Genomic DNA, 9,949 nt, shown 5'->3' on the forward strand with positions numbered 1-9,949 from the left:
TAACTAATCCTTGAGTGTACCTTAGTCCAGGAACTATAATAAGACATACCAGGTGATCTAATCGTCGATGGAAGACTCCCCCCTTGGCTTTAAGCTATAATCACATAACCCATGATCCTATAATAACTGCTCCTCCATAGCTAGCATGATCTTTCACTGTACTCAATTGAATCTCTCATAAGCTCATGTTGCATTATCCATAACACATCCCAAATTATTAGCTAAATGCACACTCAACCTTGTAACAATCGTGCCATCTTTCTCAAGCTATCTAGACCCACATCATAGTATATACATCCCATTGGATAAAAGGTAAAAATCTTCATATGAACCTCACAAGGAATCACGCACACTCCAACCTTCTTACAAAAGATAACCTACATGTGTAACCTCGTGTCGACATTTTACTATGACCTTATCATGGGTACTCCCACTATGCAATCAATGAGTCCTCCCTAGTTTACGCTCGTCCATAAGCTATAAGAATCCATTTCATTCTATCATTTCACAACTGAAAGATCCATCAAGACATCGAAAACTCAAAGTTGTATTGTACACCTTAGTAGCTCAAGTAAACCCTTCTCGTTAAATTCGAACTCTCAAGTGTAAGAAGTCATCACCAAAATGAAATGCACACACTTAGTCATTTGTTCACAATGGTCCAAATAACATCAAACTTCCTCAAGGTCCGTGGCAACCCTACATCATCAAGCAATAATGATGTGCTCCCACTTCTACTCAGGCATAGCCATCTTCCGAAGTAAATCACTCAGTCTCTGATGCCCATTCTTGACCTGCTGATAATCAAACACCACGAGACTTGCCCAATAATGTCCTTCTTCATCCTCGGCCACCCATAATGTTACTTCAAACCATGATACATCTTCGTAGCTCTTGAAGGAATTGAATATTTTGTACTATAAGTCTCCTCGAGGATCAACTCCCTTAAACCATCAACACTAGGAATACAAATCCGACCCTGACGTTGTAGTACACCGTTATTTACAATGACCGCCTCCTAAGCACCACCTCCCAACATCGTGTCCCTAAGAACAAGAAAATAAAAACTAGCATACTAATGATCCTTAATGAGCTCAAACAAAGATAACTGCACAACAACATAAGCGAGAACTCTACTAAGCTCGAAAATACCCAATCTCACAAATCTATCGACCAAACCTAAATATCCATAGCCCAAATATCTCTCCTTCACTGGAATAAATATAGAACTCTAAATCATGAACCGAATAATCCTTCTCATGATACTCCAACTGTCGCGACACATAAGCAATCATCCTACCATTCTGCACCAAGACTCATGAAGATCAACGCATGAAGCATCACAATATACAATATACGGCTTGAACTTATGGGCAACACCAACACTAGGCTGAAATGATTGAACATCTCTCCACAAGGCGACAATAGTACCCTACCCTCAAACATAGAGGAAAATTATCATGCACCATATTTGTAGCCTCATCACAACTTGTTGGTGACCAACTGATATCGATACTCAACATCGAGTACAAATAAGTAGGAAGGAACTAAAGATATAAGCTTTAAGCCAAAATAAAATCGCATGATAAAGAATCAAGAAAGGGAAAGTTCCTAAAGCCCTATAGCCTCTCACAGATAGATATTGACATCTCCGTATCGATCCACATGGCTCTACTAGGCTCGCTCATGATTAGTGAGACCCTTAGAACCTAGAGCTCAGATACCAACTTTTCACGACCCGAAGTCACACTAAAAGCCGTGATGGTGCCTAACCAGCTTGCTAGGCAAGCCAACACTCTATCGACAATAATAAAATCTAATTATTAAGTCATTAACTATTTCATGATATAATTAACAATGCAAAATAATCTCAAATCAATCTCATAAAGGCATAATCAATGACAAAGTCTAAACACGACCACAAATGTCTAATAACACCCAAAACCAAGTGTCACTATATCACGAGCATCTAATAAGAGCAACTAGAATCAACTGAACTAATACATCTGTTCGAAAAGGAAGTACATAGACAGAAATATATAAGTAGGGAATGGGGACTTCATGTGCTGCGTATCAGATCAAGCAGCTCACCGCAAAGTCTCCAATAACACACTCCTACTCAGCTCAAGGGTGCCACAACTACCAGTCTCAGAACATGCACAAAATATACAAAAGTGTAGTATGAGTGCAAAACCACAGTACTCAGTAAGTATCAAGTCTAACTTCAAAGAAATAATGATGCGGGGTAAATATGGACACCTACTAACAGCTCAATAACAATATAAAGCATAAATAGAGGAAGGAATAAAGCATGATATTATCAATCAGGTATGTCAATAGAAATACAATAAAATTTGGAATCTAGACATACTTTACAGACAAGGAGATAGAATTCAACATCAATTATCTCAATTCTTTTTATAATCATGATCGAGGCAATCAACGTTCACCTATAATATAAGAGCCATTGCATGACTAAGCTACCAATGCATGCACAAACAAGGGGGATAGCAGAATATCAGTTATCTCAATCTTTCACAATCACAATAGGAGTCAATCGATAATATATATATATATATATATATATATATATATATATATATATATATATATATATTCCATTGAACGAGTCGAGACTGCCAGCGCATACTCACAATACAATATTATATCTCATCGATTTCATAAATCTGACACTAATCAAGTATACAAAATAGCACTAATTTGAGTGCCTGCGCTCACAGGGCCCAAAGTAACATGAGTAATCACCTGATTTTGGAGGGATGGTACCAAATCCAAGTGTCGTTGCAACGTGCAATTCGATTCACCAATAGTAATAATACCATTGCAACATGCAACCCGATCCACATATAATATCGTTGTGGCGTGCAGTCCGATTCATATAATATCATCAATATTCAATATCCGCTCATAAGGTCCGCGATGCCAAAATTCTTATCTTTTCACAATATTTAACTCTCCACCTTATAAATATACATATGAGGCAATATAATTAAAAGCACCAGATCATAATAATAGAAATGCGAATAAAAGCACATATGGCTAAAAGATGGCAATGGCTAATCATGTAATTCAGTACATCTCAACAATTCCATAAGCAATTTTATCGTTCAAAAGTCTTACCATAAAATTTAACAAGAATGGAATACGTCATTTAACCACCAAATCATGAATCAATAGGACAAGCTTTTGACAACGACTCGACAAAAAAGCTCTATATGATAACACAATTATTTATTATCAATTCAACAGGTCATAACCCTGAACGTGCTTTTAAGACACAATTACGAGTCATCACGTAGTCATAGAATCAATGAACATGAATAATAAGCTTACATAATCCATGTAAGGTAATCATAAGCCAAACATTTACCGGATATGATCATAACCAAGCTACGCATATACACCCATCACCACATATACGTGGCTTCTAAATTGAGCAACAAGTAGCAAATAAATCACCTATGGGAAGAATTCCCTTTTACAAGGACAGACAAGAGACTTACCTCTTTCCTATAAGCTTTAATCAATCAACAATCGCCTTTCCATTCAAATTTAACATCAAACGACTCGAATAAAGTCAAATACAACTCAATGTCAAATAAAGCCATATGAATCAATTCCAAACAATAAAGCTTCAATCTTTAATCAAATCTCCAAAAGTCAACCCCGGGCCCACATGGTCAAAACCTGAGTTAATAGGTAGATCTCGTCTACCCATAACCCCACGAGTCCAAATATCTGATTAGAATCTAAAACAACGTCCACGTCCAAGTCTGCTAGTGGTCTTGCATCTACGGAGAAAAGGGTCGCTACTGCGACGTTGCTTCTGAGACACAACAATCGCATCTGCAATCCTCGCTTATACAGCCCTCCATCGCATTTGGGAGAAATTGTCGCATCATCTGCTTTGAGGTGCGACTAGAAATGCGCATCTGTACTACCTCCTCAGCCAGCCCAACCTTGCATTTGTGCAAGAACAGATGCTTCCGCGAAGGTGTAGGTACAACCAACCCATCACTTCTATGACCTTGCACCTGCGCAAAAACCATTGCAGGGGCGACACACCAGTACCAGATCTGCCAAACCACTTTCAAATGGTCTGAAACCAATTCAATAAAACCCGAGCCCCGGGCCCTATCCAACTATACCAACAAGTCCAAATACGCCATATAAACTTATTGAAGTGCTCAAAACACCACAACTAACATCAAAACCAAGAATCGACGATCAAAATCCACCTCTTAACTTTCAAACTTTCTAACTTCACCAAACACGTCTGAATCATGCCTAAATATTTCGAATTTCAATCAAATTTGCACACAAGTCCAAATCAACTAAAAGAACCTATTTAAAGTCTCGAAACACAAATTGGATGCCAATAACATCAAAGTCAATTATTGATCAAACCTACCAATAAAGGATAAAAAGTGCAGGTTTTGAGTGTGTTTTTGTATTAATTCTTGTGTGAGATGCGGGAGTTCATACCGCTTTTGAAGTGAAAACATGCTCATTACGTATTTCTTATGTGTGCAGAAAAGGATCAAATAGGAGAAAAAATGGTGAAAAAAGAGCTGAAGAGAAAAGTCCCGGATAGCGAAGCGAGGTTCACTTTGCCAGACCGGGACCGAAGCAAAAGAAACCAGAAAGGTTTCGGATAGCGAAGCGAGGTTCACTTTGCTAGACCGAGACCGGAGCAGAAGAAACCAACTTTTCCAATCTGAAATAGAAGAAGGAAAATTTGCCCCATACAAGCCCTAATCGCTATAAATACATCCTAAAACGTGCTTTTCAGGGGGAGACACTACTTTGGAGGGATATTCGACCTAAGGAGGCAAGAATACGCTAGGAGCAAGGCGGAGAATTCTTCTACGAGTTTTTCACTTTCTTCTTCCTATTTCTATTAGTGGTTATGAATTCTAGTATTATAGTGTTGCGTACTATTATGAATAGCTAATTTGTTATATAGGATTTTGATGGAACCTTTAGTAGGATAAATTCTTGTTCTATTTTTATATAATTGAGCCGTTCAATTTCTCTACTTGTTCAACTACGTATTTTTTGCTGTTGATTGAATGACCATCAATTGACTGTGCTTATTTAGTGTGTATTGCTTCAGAGAGGGTACGCATTTAGGTAGTTGTTGAATAACATCACTCCTAACGTATGTGAGAGATCAATACGGAGGGTTTAAAGGCTGGATTAGATATAATGAAATCTTGGTCCGATCGTAGTGAGCGGTGAATTAGTTCCAACTAGCGTAGTTCGAGAGAATATGTCTAGTAAATTGTAATAGTTGCTCGAGAGAGAACTACGACACTCGAAGTACTCACGATCGGTAGATAATAATTAGGCGAAATTATAGAAGACAAAGCGGTAAGGATTCCGACAATTGAAAAAATCATAACTCTAGACCTCCTTAATCTTGTCTCCATCCCTTAGTATCTTTAGTTATTAATCTATTACTTTAATTTGTTAGTTAATTAGTTAGACATAAGAATCTTAATATTTATAACTTAGGAATTGTTCAAGCTTGTCTACTTAGTGATATTAAATAACTGTAGCTAAGCCTTAGTTCTCTGTGGGATTCGACTCCGGACACTTAGACCGGATTATATTTGCAACGACCGCTTATCCTTTTTAGGACTAGAGTTGGGCGTGATCAAATTTTGGTGCCATGGCGGGGTAACTAACGGTGTAGTTGTAGCTATACATATTGCTAGGTTTCAAGTTTGAACTTTTATTTTATTTTTTAGTATTTGATTTATTTTTATTTTTTTTAGTTTTATTTGTTGATTTGAGAAACATGGCATCTTGGAATTATGGGAGTTTCGATGTTGGTAATTCTACTGTTGATCTTCCTTGTACTTATTGTGGAGGAAACCACCTGTGGTAAAATTATCAAAATATTTCCCAGAGCGAGTTATGTGCGCCAACTCAATCTTATGTGTGGAATGTATATGATGTTTGTGGTGGTCAAGATGGTCACTTTTATGATTGTGCTTATACGTCTTATCCTCCCTCAACCCCTTATTATGATGGTTCTACTTTTTCTTGTGAAGTTAATAGGAATAAAGAACTAGGAGAAGCTGACCTGAAGGAGATAAAAGATATGTTAAAGTGTCGTGTGGAACAAAATGATGCGAAACAACTGTAGATAGAAAGTCAAGAAGCAACTATTCGTAATTTGGAGGCTCAAGTGGGTCAACTAGTTGAAGGTTTTAATGCTGAACAAGCTAATATTGTAGATAGTAGCCAAGAAGAGCATGAATTAGATACCGAAATTGAGGTGCTAATAGAGAAGGTCAGAGTAGAACACCAACAATATATCCAACTAGAGTTTGAGGATGCTAATATTGAAGAAGTAATACTAAAGTAAGCCAAGGACATTGAAGATACAAATTTAGTTGACTCTAGTGTGATTGGTGTTAAGGAGGTCAAAAATCTTGAAGTTCATGTATTTGAGTGCGTTGGACCTCATTCCAAACACTTCTCTATAGTATGTGAGCATAAAAAGAAGTCAAGGGAAGAGATAGATGAGTCTTATATTTTAAAATTTTCAAGGCCGTCTAGGCAAGGTGACACTCTTCAGTCGAGAGCCAAAAAGTGCATGAAAATTTATTTATTTTTTGGCTCGCAAGAATTTGTACCGCCCCAAGAGAATAATTATAAGCTTGAAGCAAAGCTTGGGGTTCAATTCATAAGCTCGAGGTGGAGGCAAAAAGTGATTCACGTCGTGCCGCGACGTTAAATCAAGCGCTTGTTGGGAAGCAACCCAGGTTTACTGATTTTTTTTATTTTTATTTTATTTATTTATTTTATTATTGTATTATTCTTGTAGTGTTATTTTTTATTTCTCTACAAGCATGGGAAGCAAGGCTATTGGAAGAAAGCAAAAGCATGTGAGATGGTTAGAACTAAGTATGGGATACCCGCACAAACAACCAAGTATGGGAGAAGTGTGAGTACTCCATGAGCTGCTGATGCTTCGGCCTTTGGCATACCAGGGAGTTTTTTTTACCCTCTTGTATTTATGGGTGTGAATTGGGGACAATGCACAATTTTAAGTGTGGGGTGAAGAGATTGTTTGGGTGTTCCTATGCTATGTTAGTTGTGTTACTTTATGCTTGTTGAAAAAAAATCAAAAAAAAAAGGTAGAAATAATCCCTCTTGGTTTTTCTTATGGTCACGGTTCTTTTCCAAGGGATGACTCTTGAATCGGTTAGTAGTTTTTTTTAAGTAGAATTTTCATAAGTTTTGGACTTTTCCCGACGATGGACTTCCTAGACAGTTTTCTTGAGGGATTAAAGTCCAGAGAAAATACAAAAAAAATTCTTTTTTTTCTTTTGAACTGATAATGGAATGGGGAGAACTTGAGTATCTATGCTTTTTGACATGTTTTATATCGGGGCTTAGGTCTAGAGCATTTGAACTAAGTAGTTTCTTCATGATCTTTGTAATTACATGCCTTGAAAATGTGTGTGGCTTTCTTTTGACACCGAGGCTCATCTTTGACTCTTGCGATTAATTCCCGTGTGCTTAAATACTATGATGATTGTGCTAGTTGCTTTAACTTTAGAGTTAGGTCCGAGCCGTTCTGAGTGAGTCACGTGCATTGTGTGAGGTGAGATTTTGGTGTACTCTGTGCCATGCTTGCTAATATAGAGCTTGCCCCACGTGTGAGTCAAAGCGAAATGAATAAGTTGTAAGTTTGGGAAGTTATATAGGCTTTCTTTGATTGACCATTTAGCCTATTTGTCTACCAGTGCTAATATTATCTGTAGTCCCCCTTTTGAGCCTATAGACCTTTTCTTTGGCAACCACATTATAAGCCGAATCCCCTTTGTTCTTAATCAATTTAGTTGAACCTTTACCTCCAAAAGCACTTAAGTAGCTAGAAGAGTAAAGAAATAGATTGGGTAGCTTTTGAGCGGAATCATAGATAGGCCGACAAGGTACACTTGTGTATAAACAAACAAAAAAAGTACTAGCCAGAAATACCAAATTAAGGAGAGTGAAAAAAAAAATAACACCCCTCATATCTTTATCTGGGCTAGTGAGTATCCATATGTTGATGTGCGTAATGAAGAAGGGCCTAAATGTTTATGGTTTCATGGCAAGACATTGAATTGTTCATGACAAGAAGGTGTTTGGAAGTGAAGTATAGTGTATTAAAGTGCTTAGGAGAGTTAGTCACTATTTTTTCAAATATATCCTACCCATCCTTTAGCCTACATTACAACCTATAAAGTTCTACTTGATCCTAGAATATGCGAGCTTAAATTGGTGGAGACTTATATCACGGGCAAGCCTATGATACAAGTTTAGGTGGCATAAGAGTTTCTTTGTGAGAGTGAACAAATTTTTTCGATTTGAGAGTCCTTAAAATATACTTGAACTTAAATTGAGTGCATGGACTACTTTCTCTGTAGTTTGTTGGTGAGGTCACATGATTTGCAAAGTATTGGTAGAGACCTTGATTTTTGAGTTGGTACAAGGAGCGAGTCATGGTGTGGAGTGCATTGGAGTCAAGTTTTGAGGAGAGGATATTAGAAAGAGCCACATGAATATTTTAAATAATCTTGGAATAAGTTTAAAACTTGAGGAAATATATGAAGACTGCATATGCTAGATTCTAAGCGTTGATATAATCTAGCTTATGTGCTTAATTTTAAGTTGCTCGAGGATGAGCAAGAGTTTAAGTGTGGGGTGGTGATAAAGGATGAAAAGTGCATATTTTGAGTGTGTTTGTGTGTTAATTCTTGTGTGAGTTGCGGCAGTTCATACCGCTTTTGAAGTGAAAATATGTTCATTACGTGTTTCTTATGTGTAGGAACAAACTTATGCGGAAAAGAATCAAATAGGAGAAAAGTTGGTGAAAAAAGAGCTGAAGAGAAAAGTCTCGGACAACGAAGCGAGGTTCACTTTGCCAGACCGGGACTGGAGCAGAAGAAACCAGAAAAGTCCCGGACAGCGAAGCAAGGTTCACTTCGCCAGACCGAGACCAGAGCAGAAGAAACCAGCTTTTCCAATCCGAAATAGAAGAAGGAAAATTTGTCCCATACAAACCCTAGTAGCTATAAATACATCCTACAACGTGCTTTTGAGGGGGAGACACTACCATGGAGGGAGATTCGACCTAAGGAGGCAAGAATACGCTAGGAGCAAGGCGGATAATTCTTCTACGAATGTTTTACTTTCGTCTTCCTATTTCTATTATTGGTTATGAATTCTAATATTGTAGTTTTGCATACTATTATGAATAGCTAATTTGTTATCTAGGATTTTGATGGAACCTTTTGTAGGATTTTAGTGTGTATTGCTTGAGATAGGGTACACATTTAGGTAGTTGTTGGACTACATCACTCCTAACGTATGTGAGAGATCAATACGGAGGGTTCAAAGGCTGTATTAGAGATAACGAAACCTTAGTGCGATCGTAGTGAGCAATAAATTAGTGTCATCTAGCGTAGTTTGAGAGAATATATCTAGTAAATTATGGTAGTTGCTCGAGAGAGAACTACGACACTCGAAGTACTCATGATCGGTAGAGAATAATTAGGCGAAATTATAGAAGACATAACGGGAAGAATTCCGACAATTAGGAAAATTATAACTCTACATCTCCTTAATCTTGTCTCCAACCTTTAGTATCTTTAGTTATTAATCTACTACTTTAATTTGTTAGTTAATTAGTTAGACATAAGAATCTTAATAATTATAACTTAGGAATTGTTAGAACTTGACTACTTAGTGATATTAAACAACGGTAGCTAAGCCTTAGTTCTCTGTGGGATTCGACTCTGTACTCTTAAACTGGATTATATTTGCAGCGATCGCTTATCCTTTTTAGGACTAGAGTTGGGCGTAGTGGTGGCAATATGGATAAAAGAAAATAGTTATCCACTATATTATCCATTAATATATGGGT

This window comes from Nicotiana tomentosiformis, chromosome 7, assembly GCF_000390325.3.
Source record: "Nicotiana tomentosiformis chromosome 7, ASM39032v3, whole genome shotgun sequence".
Lineage (NCBI taxonomy): Eukaryota > Viridiplantae > Streptophyta > Magnoliopsida > Solanales > Solanaceae > Nicotiana > Nicotiana tomentosiformis.